This window comes from Nicotiana tomentosiformis, chromosome 1 (assembly GCF_000390325.3).
Source record: "Nicotiana tomentosiformis chromosome 1, ASM39032v3, whole genome shotgun sequence".
Taxonomy (NCBI): domain Eukaryota; kingdom Viridiplantae; phylum Streptophyta; class Magnoliopsida; order Solanales; family Solanaceae; genus Nicotiana; species Nicotiana tomentosiformis.
Genome location: NC_090812.1, coordinates 41,091,173 through 41,106,769, shown reverse-complemented (window position 1 = coordinate 41,106,769; position 15,597 = coordinate 41,091,173). Strand labels below are relative to the sequence as shown.

The following is a 15,597-nucleotide window of genomic DNA, read 5'->3' as shown; positions in this document are numbered from 1 at the left end:
ACTAAGAACCTATAGGTTTGCCTACTTTACTTATTAAAGATAATGAGAATGGGTTATTCAAACAAAAAGGAAAAGGCCCTACTTAGTTGACTGATAATGACAAAGGCTTGCGAAACTAAGTAGGGCCTGAGGCCCCCGGCGAATCCGTAAATCTGAGGATCATGCCGCAACAAAAGTATGGTCCCCTATACATTTCATTTTTTCCTTAAGTGAAATAAAAGTACCCCCATCATAGTGAACCTCTCTTTTTAATCAGGATGAGGTAGATGCCTCCCAGCTAGGGGGTAGATCGAATCAGAGTTTCCTTAAGTAGCCACCGACCTACAGTTATCCTTAAACTTCCATGTTTGGTGGAGAAGATGCGAACAAAAGTATGCTCGCTTACTGTCTTGTTCTCTGTTGCGAACTGGGATCGCTCGCCAGCTAGGTTTGATTTATGCAAGATTTTATGAGAACATATTCCCCCATATCTGAGGACAAGTGGCAGAACGACCTCTCAATCTATTTACTGCAGCCTAGGAAGAACAACGGTATCTAGGCGTTCCCTATTGCTCCGATCTCCTCTACGCCTGGGGCATTGTCTGGGCCAAGAGCCATCATTAGTTGCTGTTTCCATTTGGTTGTTTCTTCCTCGTTGTTGATACCGGCAAGACCTAGCCAGATGATGTCTGCTGGTTGGTAGTAAGAGGACTCTTAGTACCTGCATACCCAAAAGAGGGCGCTGGTTAAAAAACAATCATTTGATTTTCTTTCTTTCTCTCCCTTAGCAATGGGAAAGGAGTCTATCTATCTGCCTAACTTTGGTAGATTTCCCCCAACGCCATCAACAGAAATTCCATGAATCCCTTGATGGATAAGTCCGATGACTCAGCAGCAGTGCAGAATTGAGTTTCTTGTCTGCTGGATCAGATCTATAGTTAGGGGGAAATACATACCAAAAGGTTCGAAGAAGGAAGGTGCATAAGAGTATATAACTAACCTACCCTTCTGTATAACCTATTCATATTAGTGAAGCGGTTGGATGCAAAAGGGAAGTGCATGTTTGTGAGACCTTAGTCGGGATGCATAGGTGAGTCAACTTATGAGCACGGAAGAGCATGGTACCGCTACCCCTCTCTAAGTAAAGGTAAGATTCTTAGCCCTGTAGATGACTCCATCTAAAATACAACAGGGACAGCCGTTTTTAGCAGCTCGTTTTGTATCTTGAAGAAAGAGTAGGCTTAAGTAATGTAATAGGGGTCAAGTAAATAATATCTATGCTATTGCCCTACCGATTTAAGGCCTCTGCCCGATCCCAAATGCTCATTTTTTTGAGTTTATCTTCAATTGATGTTTTCTTAACCTTTCGAAGACCTTGCATAAATTTTCAATGTGGTCGGTTCTTTCTTTTGAAAAGACTACCAAATCGTCCATGTAAGGCTCACATATGTTATGTAGGAGGTCACTGATAATATGTGTCATCGCTCATTGATATGTTGCACTTTCTTTTTCTTTTTTTAGGCATAGCGTAGTAAGGAAAGGAAGGGAGGGCACTCATTCGAATCGAATAGCTGAAACTACTATAACTCCTATTTTTCTGCTTTAAGAGAAGCCTTCTAGCTCGTTTTAAAGCGTTGAAGAGAGAGATAGGACATTCTAAAGATATTTGTTGAGGAAGCATTTGATTTCTAACTACGAGTCCATTTTCAAGCTAACTGAATGCCTATCTGCTGCTAGTTTTGTTCCACTATCTTCTCTTAATGCTCTCGTTGCCGGTGTGACAGTCTGAGTAGACAGTGCTCTCTTTCCTGTTGTTTTTGGGGTTCATAACCGGTGCTATTGAATCTGCAGTTAGGGGAATATCACCAGTTCTTGGAATAAGAGCTCTGGGACATCATGGCGTTGAGGGAGGTTTAGCCTAGCCATAAGCCTTTACGGAATAGAATGCTTCTTTGATAGAGCTTCAAGAAAGAAAGAGGAAGGCCCTCTTTTTGCAAATGGATCACTTAGTCGGAATAAGCGGCTTAGGTTAATACGGAATAAGCCATTTTTCCCATGTTTTCATGGAAAGGTGTCGAAGGAATAGGCACATTTAGAGCTGTGGGACTTGAAGGAATAGAATGCCCCGTTAGAATGGGCAGGGATAGTCGATCATTGGCTTAATTTCCTGGGGGACTGACGTATCAAATATTCTTGGTATTTCATCGTGAAAGTGTCACATTTAGATTGTTCTTATTAAAGGAAAGAGTCGAATAGACAAAGGGTTTACATGACCGCTCGCTTTGTACAAGATGCCATAGTATAAGAAGAAGGCCTTTGTTTGCAAAGATGACTTTCCCGCTTTCCTTTGTGAGGGAGGCTTGTGCAGATGAATTAACAGTCAAAGTATAAGGAAGATGGCATAGAGAATAGAATGCGATTGATGCTTAGAATGCCCAATTTTTAGGGGTTGTGATAGAAGGAGCTGTGGCACTTTCGGAAGGGGGAATCAGACTAGGCTGTCATTGTTCTAGAAGAGGAAGCGTAGCTGGCACGTTGAACCATGTCTGTCAATGGTGAAAGATAGCCCTAAAGTGAGGGCCTCGGAGATAGTAGTTCTCAACTGTCGATCAACGTGACAATCATGCCTGCTTGACAAAGCCTTTTTCATTTAGTCTCCCAATAAACGAAAAAGCAATTTTGGTGACACGAAAGTTGTGCTCGACGCTCTCTTTCCTATTCCACTGTGCTAAGTGATCTTTCCCTTTCTTGCTGGATGACTACTATGGAAAAAGATGATGACTACTCCCAGTATCTGGTCAATCCATGCTGATGCTAGAAGAGCTATTCCTGCCGCCCACCCAAAAGAGACGAGGAAGACTAACCACCATCCCGCTCGAACCTTTGCTGCCTGAGTTATATATCTGACTGCGAGAAGGAAGGTTCAAGCTATGGCTGCCCCATGGGATGCTCATTTGAAACCTTTGTCAGGTCAATGCGAGAAAGAGAGAAGTGACATAAACATAAGAATGGAAGGTTTGCTTGTCAGATGTCGGGCCAATGAGGCTCTTCTAGCTTTACCTACACGGCATGGAATAGATCAAAGGCGAGGTGGGAAATGCCCCGCACAAACTATCTGATCAAGTTTTCTTTTTCCTATCACAGGCAGCTGGCAAAGCCGTGTTTGATCGTCGCGTACATGCTCCGTTACAGCTTCGTTCATGCGCCAATCAATTGATAGTGATGCAGAGAAGGGAGAGTTCTGATCATCGTGTGGGTAGTCTCTATTAGAGTTTCCATTTCATGTGCACTAAAAAGGAAGGAATACTGGTGCGACTATAGTAATGCCAAGCATATGAGAAAAGGACTCTACCTACCCATACTGACAATTGAAAGAAGCTCATCGCGGATGATAGGACAAGCGATAGCGATTCCATTCTTGCTCTTCCTATTCCATACCATAAACAGACACCTTTGATTCATCGACATTGGCGCTAGAGGCTCTACCCCCACCCACCAGCCCTTTATGGAGTTAGCGAATCAAGAGAAAAAATTCCCTGATATAATAAAGAAAGTAAGAAGGGTTCTAAACTATTGAAGCAGAAAGCACTAAAGACTGTTACGACGTGGCAGAAATGATCACCGTCAAGCACAAGATTCAAAACTGGAATCTTCATACTCTTGTTAGTTGGGAGAGAACATCCTATCTTGTTGATTCTCCTTTCCCACCGCCTCGAGCTCTCGCTTTCAAGGTGGATACGCAAGAAATGCACTATGAAAATTGACATGACACAATACCTGAAGAGTATGATGTGCCTGGCCTTGTTTCTCTTGATCCCCACCCACCTCCCATAGAGGCGGGTCAATATCAATATTTATACCAGAGATTGCTTTTAGCTTTATCTTTTCAGAGACAGGAGAATTCCTTCTGTACTTACAAGAATGCTACGTAGGGAGAAGAATCTCTTGACTCAGGAGCACCTGAATCTATTCTTTTTGTGTCCCATATCCGCCTATGTTAAAGCATCCACCCATTCCTCAGTGAAAGGAAATGCTACTCAGGGATCAAAAAAGAAAGCGGTGCCTCGTCAAAAAGACTTGGTTCATAGAGTAGAGGCCTTTCCCTAAGATATTGGTTTTAAGCTCATGTGGGTGACATTTTGTCTTACGACACGGCATGGTAATTGATCGAGTGCGCTTTCCTTTCTCTTACTCCCAATTTAGGAAGGGAAGTGCTAAAGGGCGGGCATGCTCAACCGAAAGGAGAGGAAAGCTTCTTCACTTTCGGCACGGGCGCTGACTCCGCGATCTCTAGGTTGCCGAGGTTCCTTTTCTTCCGCCTCTTAAGATACGCTATCTCTATGATTTGATCCTTCGCATATCGGCCCCATACTTCTTTGATCTCCCTTTCTCCTGACGTAAGAAAGTGACACATGCTTGGCCAGCTTTTTTCAAACTTAATGGTCAAGTTCCCTGCTACTTCCTAAATATGCCTTGGATGAGCCTAACAGCCGTGTACCTAGAAGCACTTTTGTTTTCAACTGCCAGATGGTAAAGGAAGGCGCCATCCCTCCTTTCTCTCGCAATCATAATAGCCATACAGTCGAATAGTTGAGTTAGATGGGGGATAACGGTCGAACTATGAAAGAGGTTTGCTACCAAAGAATTAGGAGTTATAACATTCATAAAAGAAAGAAAAGAATAATATAGGAACTCAAACTAGGAAAGAAAAAGAATAAGGAGAATTGCATAAGTAAGGTAGTCGCTTCTTGTTTTGGTATATCGCTCTGCGAGCAGAGCGAATGAATATAAATCTTTCCGAATATCATGAATATCCTTCGCCCCTTATCTCCTCATCTTGCTATTTATAAGCCACAACTTACTTCGACGTTTTCAATTTCCCATAGAATTTCTGGAGCATTCCTAACTTGAAAATTGGTTTGATTTATTTCTTTCAGGCCCTACTTGAAAAGGTTGGGTTCTCTGTGGGGCGTCGATCCCTTGCCTTATTTTGTAGTAGAGCGATTGGATTGGAGGGGGAGCTCGGTCCCTCGAGAATCCATGTACCGCCATGACAGAGCATTCCTTGGAGAAATTCCATACCCTTCTTTTGGATGTCGAATCGAGGGGAGTCAATTCCGAGTCCTTCTCTCAATTAAAAGGGAAGGTACCCCTGCGATGGGTCGGGGACGAACACTCTACCACATAGTGGAGTGGATAGCTATGACTACTATAATGGAGATCGTGTACAACAACAATCCTATATTGATGTCGATTCATCCACACTTCCATTCCTTGTAGAGGAAGGCTAACTGCTTGCTGGCTGGGAGCTGTATGAGCGGTAACGTCCATGTACGGCTCTATGAGAAAGGCGGTGGACAGAAATGGCCTTGTTGTACCCCACTCTCGTCTTTAATGGGGTATGCTCTTTATTTTTTGGGAGTGTATGCCAATATGATCTTAATGAGGTGCGGGTCTTTGCATATGACATTCATTGGGCTTCTCTCTTCGGGAGCTTGTGCCCCGGTGTGTTTGTGCAATAAACCCCTCCGGCCGAAGACGAGAAGGGTAGCCTTGTATGTAAGCACAATAATGAACCGCGGCGAACCCTCAGACGACCTATCTAAGATTAGGGGGATCCTCAGTAGTGGTGACCTTTTCACTCTTCCACGGACTGATACATGTACCGAATGCTCATACGGCAAAGTTGACTCCTGGGTCTGGAACATGGGGGGTTGCTCCGAGAAATCCTTTCTTTCTCGTCTACTCAGGGGGTGCGGACACACCTGCGCGGATTACAGGTGACAGTTACAAGAATGGCGGGGAAGTTAACGGTACCCGATGACATTCAGGGATGGATGTAGACCCATCGGGCAGGGATAATAATTCCGGTCCTGGATGAAGTGGCGACCATTCTCAAGAACCAAAAAGACTGAGCTGAGGGAAGCCCTATGAGTCACTGGAACGACGGAAGGAGTGCCCTTTTTCTATCAATAGGGGGAGCAAAAAAGGGGCTTTGCTCCCCTTTACAATATGAAGAAAGCAATAAGGGTCGAAGTTTAGACCGCCCACAGTAGTTCTACCTATAGAAAGGATCATGAAAGAGGCGATCAGAATGGTACTCGAATCCATTTACGATCTCGAATTTCCAAACATATCGCACTTCCGCTCGGGTCGAGGCTTCCACTCTGTCCCAAGACAGATCAAAGAAGAGTGGGGAACCTCTCGCTGGTTTTTGGAATTCGATATCAGGAAGTGTTTTCATACCATCGACCGATATTGACTCATCCCAATCTTTAGGGAAGAGATCGACGATCCCAAGTTCTTTTACACCATTCAGAAAGTCTTTTCTGCTAGACGACTCGTATGAGGTGAGAAGGGCCCTTACTCTGTCCCACATAGTGTATTATTATCTGCTCACCATGCAACATCTACCTACACAAGATTGATCAAGAGATAGGGAAAATCCGACAGAAGTACGGAATTTCGATTGTTCAGAGAATAAGATCGGTTCTATTAAGAATAGATATTATTGATGACCAAGAAAGGTCTTCCGAAGAAGCAAGCTTCAACGCTCCCCAAGACAACAGAGCCATCATTGTGGGGAGGTTAAAGAGCATCCAACGCAAAGCGGTCTTTCATTCCCTTGTTTTGTCGTGGCACCCCCCCCCCACAAGCACCCCCCGGCTCAGGGGGGACCAGAAAACGCCTTTCGTTTTCCACCATTCGTCGGCTCTTGCCACCTTCCTTAATAAGCCCTCGAGCCTCCTTTGCGCCTTTTTTTTCATAGAAGTCGCCGGGTTTGCCTGGAAGTCCGAATTCTATGGTAGAGAACGCTGTATTAATAATTGGGCCATGAGAGACTCTTTTAAGTATTGCAAAAGAAAGGGCCCGCTAATATATCTAGGTTGGGAGGCGATACTTGTTATCAGGTCAGAGAGAGGCCTGGACCGTAAGATGCCCCCCTTAAAAAACCTATTACTTAATAAGGATTTGCTACGCGCGATATGCCGATGAATTGCTACTAGGAATCGTGGGTCCGTCGAGCTTCTCATAGAAATACATAAACGTATCGCCCACTTCCTACAAACTGGCTTGAACCTTTGGGTAGACTCTGCAAGATCAACAACCATAGCTGCACGGAGTACGGTAGAATTCCTCAGTACAGTCATTCCGGAAGTCCCTCCGAGGGCGACTCCTATATAATTCTTGTGAAAGCTTGAGAAGCGTCCACGGGTAAAGCACCGTATCCATGTAACTACCTGCCACCTACGCTCCGCCATCCATTCAAAGTTTAGGAACCTAGGTAATAGTATCCCGATCAAATAGCTGATGAAGGTGATGAGCGGAACAGGGAGTCTACTAGACGCAGTTCAACTAGTGGAGACTCTTAGAACAGCTAGAGTAAGAAGTTCCCAAGTGAGCGTCTTATGGGGGGACGTCAAGCACATATGGCAAGGATCAAGGGAGATCTCATTGTTGCATAGCTCAGGTCGGAGCAAGGTTCCATCGAACGTTCAACAGTTAGTCTCACAATCGGGCACTCATGCCCCAACATTGTAATTGTATACTCCTGCAGGTCGGAAGGCGGCGGGGGAAGGAGGGGGACACTGGGCAAGATCTATCAGCAGCGAATTTCCTATACAAATAGAGGCACCTATCAAAAAGATACTTCGAAGGCTTCGGGATCGAGGTGTCATTAGCCGAAGAAGACCCTGGCCAATCCACGTGACCTGCTTGACAAACGTTAGCGACAGAGACATCGTAAATTGGTCCGCGAGCATCTCAATAAGTCCTATGTCCTACTACAGGTGCTGCGATCACCTTTACCATGTGCGAATGTTTGTCGACCATCAGATCCGCTGGTCTGCAATATTCACCCCAGCCCGCAAGCACAAATACTCGGTACAGAATATAATCCTAAAGTACTCCAAAGACTCAAATATAGTCAATCAAGAAGGTGGTAAGACCCTTGAAGAGTTTCCCAACAGCATAGAGCTTGGGAAGCTCGGATCCGGTCAAGATCCGAACAACAATGAGCACTCAACTACTAGTAAAAAAGGAGAAAGTTGACTTTGAGAAAGAAGGTGCTTCTTGCCGCTTTATTAGTAAGTAAGATTGTTTTATATCTCCTCAATAAAAGCAAAATATCACTCTTAAAAGCAAGCTTTCTCTTATATGCGATACCTACCACATAATTTCATTTGCTTTCCTACTTAAGGCACTAGTTCGGATAGAAACCCGGATCAGGCAGGTGTCCTAGCTAACATAGCTATCCGTCCGAAATAGCTACATTCCATTGCAAGCTACTATAGAGGCATATAATTTTTCGGGTGTTAAGAAAGATATTGAATCTAGAGCGGACATGTTTGCTTACTGACTAGATCGGGCTGTTTGAAACTTTGCTAACTCTTCTACCTATAAGGAAGCTTGAAAGTGGAAATTCTCTGATCTATGACCCCGAAATAAAGATAGTCTTTTTTACGATTCCACGCATTGGAACTGAAAAGGGCTATTCATAAACAATATTCTTTGATTCTTACCTCTTATCTTATTGTAGGAGATAATCGGAGACAGAAAAGTCTTCCTATTAATTCCTTTTGAATAAGGCTACGCTTCTTCAAGCCTTTGAAACTATTGAAAATAAAATCTTTATTTTCAGGCAGGTTTTCTTCTCCACCAACAACCAAGACGCATGAAAGCAGTTTCCAGAGCTGCTGGGCAGAAAATACATGATGGCATGAAACTCGATTACGTACGCTGATTGTTCGTCCACTTCAAACGCTCAAAACAGACCATTTTCCGTGTGAAATGACAGGGATTGGTTTGGTTACTTAGGGAATCCCAAGCAAAGCAATCTACGCAATTTCCGGGTTCAGTAGTAGGAAAGAAAGGGACCTCTCACTCAATTCAATAACATGTTCTAGGGCATATTATTATAATAATAATGTTCGCATTTGACCAGGCTTTTTGGACGTTCCATGATTAAACCGACTAGCGGCACTTTCGAGATGCCACCTTGTTTATAAATATAAAAAAAGTCTTTTCAATTCCATTTGACTCGGGGCGTCAGGGACCCTCCAACAGAAACCTCGTCTTTTTTGTCGTCGATAAGTTCTCCCTCAGTGCCCTACTATTCATAAGAAATACTGATTGTTGAGAGACTGATTTATGAAAGCCCGGTGAGGCCTCAACCGACAGCGTTGCTTCGTTCTGCGGCGGTTTTCAAGCTAGCACCCGTTTCAGCATATCATCTCGCTCGATTCCAAAAAAAAAAAGAGACGCTGTTTTTGATTATCCAGTTCTATATCGAAAACGAGCAGTTGATCCCACGAAAGCAACGCTGGCTTTGTTGCGGGTTCAACTGGAATTGTAAGAAGTGAGGTAAATTGCCTTTCTCCCCACCGCATATGCCTCCTCTGCTTATGCCACTGGTGATGAACTCACTATGGCTATTCAACGTCAAACTCAGAGTTTTTCTTACTACATAGGCGGCTAAACGAAGCCCCAGTCTTGATTTGTCAAACCCCAACCCCCTTATTAGTAGCCGAAGTAAAGGCCAGCATGAGATCAAAGTCACTTGCCGTCCGTTCGCTCTCTGTTCAACAAAGGCCATCGATATTCCCTTACTTCTCAAGTTTTGAATTTTATGAGCCCTTCGATTGTATCCCATAATAAAATCTCTCTGATAAACATCTTGTCGATGATTCGATTTTAACATATTATTTATAATCTTCGTGTGCGCTTTTCGCCTGGCTTCTTTGCGTAAAGAACCTAACTCATCTGAAGTTAAGAAAAATGAACCATTTAACCTTTTAACCAGTGTATGCTAAGTAGTGGCAATAAGAATCTGAACTTTCTGAAATTGGAACCAGAACTTGAATAGGAAAACAAGTGGACACACCCGCAAGGAAACCCATCTCGAAACCAGCGAGTTGCCTAAAACCTCCCTTGTTGTCTTGCTTGCTTTCGGATAAGAAAGACTAGTCACTTTAACCTACCTTCCTAGCTTTAGTTGCCTTAAGGCTTGTCTTTCTTTCAGAACCTTGTTACTTTTAAGCTGTCTTTTCGCCTGAGGCTTTCGGACAAGACTACTTACTCCAGTAGGTTAGTAAGCTACCTCTTCCGCTTTCAGGCAAGGGTAGCTCTGAAGGGAGAGTTGAGCGGAACCAGGCATAAGGAGCAACAATCGCTATTGATAGTTCCCCCGCTAGGGGAACGTCAGGAGGGGGACATGCTCTATGTCCACTGATTCTGTTTAGTACAGTATAGGAAGCCCTTGTTTGAGTGAGAGCTTCTAGAATGCCATTCATTTCGCAATAAGAAACTTTTCCACATAGAGGTTTCAGCTACTTAAAGCGAGAGTGCATCCAAAAATTCGAGAAGAGTGCTCGGCCTTGGTTGAAACAATTATAGGTGTCAATGGACCGATTTCACTAGCAGAGCACTTTCTCCAATGTGCGCAAACAGAGATGCCACTTTCAATGATGGACACCGGCCCTTGTGTTAAAGTAGCATCGAGTTTCGCTTGGAAACCGGCAAGTTTCTAGTTTCCAAATAAGTGGTACCCTTTCTTTAGAGTCCGGTAGGTCAATTAAGTTGCCTAAATCTCTTCCTTATCTGCTGCTCTGTAGCTGCCTTCCTCGCTTCGTCTTCGGCTTTCAGAGTTGTGAACTAACCTCTTCCTTTTACAGCCAGACAACTGGCAGATAAGCTGGGCATCTAAAGAACATAAGATCCGAGCTGCCGCCAGGCATAAAAGTCATATTGTCAACTAGGGAAATTGGCACAACCAGGCATCTCAAACATTGATAAGGGAAGAATCAGGCTTTCATTAGGATGATATTCCTTTCATCCGAATGGCAAGGCTTGCTAGTTTCCTGAAGTACACTCGCATCTGTCTATCTATGTCATAGTTGCTTGGAAGGAAGGTCTCAGATGTACCTTCGGCATGTAAGAGATTTTCTTTCCTCTATCTATGTCATACTTGGGATTCACTGACAGCCAATTCCAAGTAGATCCTCGCTCCGCTTCGTTTCGCTCGTTTTCTCTTTCCTTCTGCCTGCAAAAAAAGTTATGAGATTGGTTTTGTGTGCGTTAGCGATCATCAAACCTGTGACATAGATAAGATTTACGTTCATGCAGTTGGAATGCCTGAGACCACTTTTTGCCTTGCTGCTCTTGCTTCTCTGGCTACTGCTCCGGCTAAGGCTTTCTTTCCGCTTTGACTTGCCTTCCTTATCTTTCAATCTGGACTTGCATGTGTTCCGCATATGACTATTTCGAGTGATTGCTGCTATCTGGCTTGAGTTAGACAAGCAGAGAAGGATCTTATGCCACCGGTGACCGGCCTGTCTATCTAGTATCTAGTACTAGGACTAGTAGAGTAGAGACACTACTGGGCGGGGCTTCCTGGATCACAGCTTCTCGCTTAGCTAACTGCCAGACAATGATGCAAATGAACTCCTTATATAGAATGTAGATTGACATATTCAATGACGCAGCCAGTACGACAGACAAGCTACTTTCTTATTCTAGGACTGGAAGATCCTCTATCTATTAGCATACTCGTACCGACAGTTAGACTAGCACTCTCTCCACAATCAATCACAGTAACTGGATGTAAGAGAGCTGACTGTCTATTATCTATGTCATGCCTTGGCAGGTGAATATGAGAGAGAGGCTGTAAGTTCATTCTCTCCTTCTCCATATTTTTGAAAGCACTCTTTAAGCACGCTGACAGAATGATTGACCCTCACATCTCTCTCATTTCCAGTGATTTCGCTACAGTTTACTAGCGCATTCCTAGACTAAGACTACGTCATTGAAGAAGCAAGCTTACTCTCATTCCAGGAATCAGAGGAAGGCATTCTGTCCAGTAATGAAGTTAGAAGTTTCCGACTTGCTTTCTCTCTTCTCTTGCAGTTGGCAGTCTCAGTCAACTTTGTTTCGGGCCTTCTCTTCTACTCTATCTGGTTATTCGATTGGTAGGTACAGCATAATATGTAATATCTATCTAAAAGGAATCCATTTTGGATTTCTATGTTATATACTTTCTTTATTTACCATCTTAATCTATATCTTTGATTTAGATTACGTTCCTTTGGTTGTCTACTGTTCTACTCATTAGATGCGGGGCTGGCAAAGTGGGGATTTTACCTTATTTTTCAGTAGGTCGCCTACTATGCACTCTCTATATCTTTGGATAAAGAACAATCCATCCCACCAAAGAGGGTACCGTATGCAACAAAAACGGAAATAAACCGCAATTTTTAGTTTTATTCCATAGGAAAATTTATTAGAGTTTATAGTTACATTTTTATCCGAAATAGAATATATTTACAAAGGGTAAAAACGGCGAACGATATTTCGCTAAGGAGCTTCGTGCTTTTAATATAGTATAGATACGGTACGTGCGTTGCACGTGTATTTTTTATCTATAAAAATATAAAGTGTATAGAATATGAATAAATTGGGTAATAGCACAATCAACGTCGAGGTAGATGCAACATTCATATAAATAGAAAAATAAATGCTTGTAACGTTATGCTATAGTTGAATTCGTAATTGAGTATCTTTTGCACTTGCAAAGACGAAGAACTTAGGTAAGTTCATTATATAGTCTTTGTAATTGTAAATATTTTTATTATATGAATAATGATATGTTATATTGTGGTACCAGACCTAATATATACACGATAAAAGGCAAAAAAACTGATTGCATGCAAATAAACTTATCCACGAATCATCTAAAGGTTGTTTAAGAAGCATAAGACCAGCAATGTGTGTGTACATATATATATATATATATATATATATATATATATATATATATATATATATATATATATACTATTCAAACAAGAGTTTGTAGCCACCTACATATTGTCATTATAACTTGTACATCAAGCAATATCTAGAGTCTTAGAAACTTTACACTTACCGTTTTAGCTAGCATACTCGTTCTCGATGTGAGTTTATTCAAATTTACAAATAAGAAAAATTATCAATATGAATTCAGCTCATACTTATTCTAAATATGAAGACTTTAACTTCTAAATATGAGTTTAGAATTATCATGTAATTGATGATTGAATAATTCAATTACCAGCAATTCTTGCATAGCACAAAATATTATAAGGTCTATCTCATAAAATTAAATTAAATTGAAAAAAGAAATCACATACATAACAAAGAGAATTTTTTAAATAAATAAAAAATAACACTCGCTCAATAAAGAGCATATTAATCAATACTTTTATGCTTATAGAATGTTTCAAGTTATAAAAAAGAAAATAGTATCAAATATATCGCCGTGGTGCTACAAGCTAATGAACAAAATTATATCAACACTTGTGACTCAAAAGATGTATTGACAATAAACTTTTTAGCCTGCAATACCAATTTGTCACGACCCAAAAATCAACCGTCGTGATGGTGCCTATCGTGGAACTAGGTAAGCCGCTACTCAACTATCTCAACAAAGTAAAAGCTTTAAAAATATAGGCAGAAGCAATTAATATTTAAGAAAAACCTTTTTAAAACCGAAATAAACCCGCAACACAATACAATCTATCCTAAAACTGGGGTGTCACCGAGTACATGAGCATCTATGTCAGAATACAGTCTACTACAATGTCTAAAGAGTAAAAATGAAAGTACACATAAAGATAATGAAGGAGAGTCAAGGCCTGCGAACGCCATGCAGCTACCTCGATAGTCTCCGAGATCCTATCTCCTCAATCAACAGTCGCCGTAACTAGAAGCACCTGGATCTGCACATGAGGTGCAGGGTATAGCGTGAGCACAACCAACTCATGGACGAAATGAAGTGGAATTGATCCAACCCCCTTTGTTTAAAAAGAACACTGCCCAGCCCAACTACCGCACCTGCGGCCGCTTCACCGCATCTGCGGTCTTGCAGGTGCGGCCAAAATCTCGCACCTGCGCATACCTCTGCCCAGCACAGCTCCGCACCTATGATGCCAAACGCGCCCCTATGGTCTCGCACATGCGGAGACCTTCCGCTTCTGCGACTCCAGCTGCCAGCTCGTATTCCGCTTCTGTAGAGCTTTCCTCGCATCTGCGGGATCGAAGATGCAGATACATCCTCGCATCTGTGACCATCCCAACTCTATCCAAATGTCACTTCTGTGACCATATCGCCGCACCTACGGGCTCGCACCTATGTTCCTTTTCACGCAGGTGCAATTGCACCAGATATCAGTTGCCTCAGCACTTCTTTCAAGTCTAAACTCGATCCGTTAATCATCCGGTATTTATCCGAGGCCCTCAAGACCTCAACCAAATATACCAACACGTCCCAAAATATATTACTAACTTAGTCGAGCCTTCAACTCATATCAAACAGCGCTAAAAATACGAATCACCCTCCAATTCAAACTTAATAAACTTTAAAACTTCAAACTTTTACAACCAATGCCGAAACCTTTTGCCAACAAAATCATAACACATACTGAACTCCCACACTGGTAGAGTATCTAAATTACAAATTGTAACCTATCACCCAAAAATCACAGCAGAACTACCGAAATGAGTAAAAGAAAGTCACTTCTAGTCCCATAACTCTCAATAATGAATTAAAATAACATGATAGACACGGTTTACTACAATAGAATCTCCCGACAGGGGTAAACACATAAGAAGAGTACAAGATCACGAAACTCACCCATATGTGAAGTAAAATAGAAGGACTCACCCTGATAAGCAGAACCGAAACAAAATACTAATGATGCTTCTCTATAAAAATTTGAACCCATACATGTACGACATCATCTGGTGCAGCGGCCTCAGCCCTATTGTAGAAAACACATCAACAGGTCGGGCTTCCCCCTCTTAGGCGCCCTCTACTCGCCTAACCTGTACCCTAAGCTAGCGGTGCAGGGATATCAATAATTGAAACAGAACTCATAGCCTGATTACCCCGTTGTGACATATCTATCCGTAGTCTGAGACAATCTTACTCCATGTGGCTGATATTTCCTCACTCAAAGCAACCTCTCCGCTGACGTGGCTGTGGAAGCTATCTAGTACGGGTACCCTGAGACCCACGGGTACCTGAAACGCCGTGCAAAACCTGAAGTGCAAACTGAACTGGCTGACCTACAAAAACCTCTACCATGTCGTACCCTGCCACCAAATAGGAACTAATAGGTCTCTCCAGTCTACAAGGCCTCTTAGCCTCCCTTCCTTCTCTCTCTCTACTGACCCCGCATGACCTCTAGTCGGAGAGAGATCTCTACCACCTGCTAAAATGGAATATTCGACACCAACTCCCAAGCCATGTTGAAACGAATATCATGACTAAGTCCCCCAATGAACCTGCGGCCTCACTCTCTAACTGTAGAAACCAAAGTAAGTGTATGTATGAACAATTCATTGAATATAACGACATACTCTGACACTGACATAGTGCCCCAGCACAGCTGCTCAAACTCCGCGCGCCATGCATCTCGAAGGGTCTGGGGAGCAAACTCTCTCAAGAACACCTATGAAAACTGAACCCATGATAGTGAAGCTGCATCGGTCGGACTACCCAACTCATACGCTCGCCACCACTGATATGTTGCTCCCTTAATCTAGACCATAGTAAAAGCAAGTTTGATGAGTGTTGGCTTG

At 42.7% G+C, this 15,597-nt stretch overlaps 2 pseudogenes; both read right to left on the bottom strand.

Annotated features, from left to right (window-relative positions):
• Positions 1-229: 229 nt before the first annotated feature.
• Positions 230-1,461, bottom strand: LOC104088392 (uncharacterized; annotated as a pseudogene).
• Positions 1,462-3,358: 1,897 nt separating this feature from the next.
• LOC138906113 (uncharacterized) lies at positions 3,359-5,806 on the bottom strand (annotated as a pseudogene).
• Positions 5,807-15,597: the final 9,791 nt, after the last annotated feature.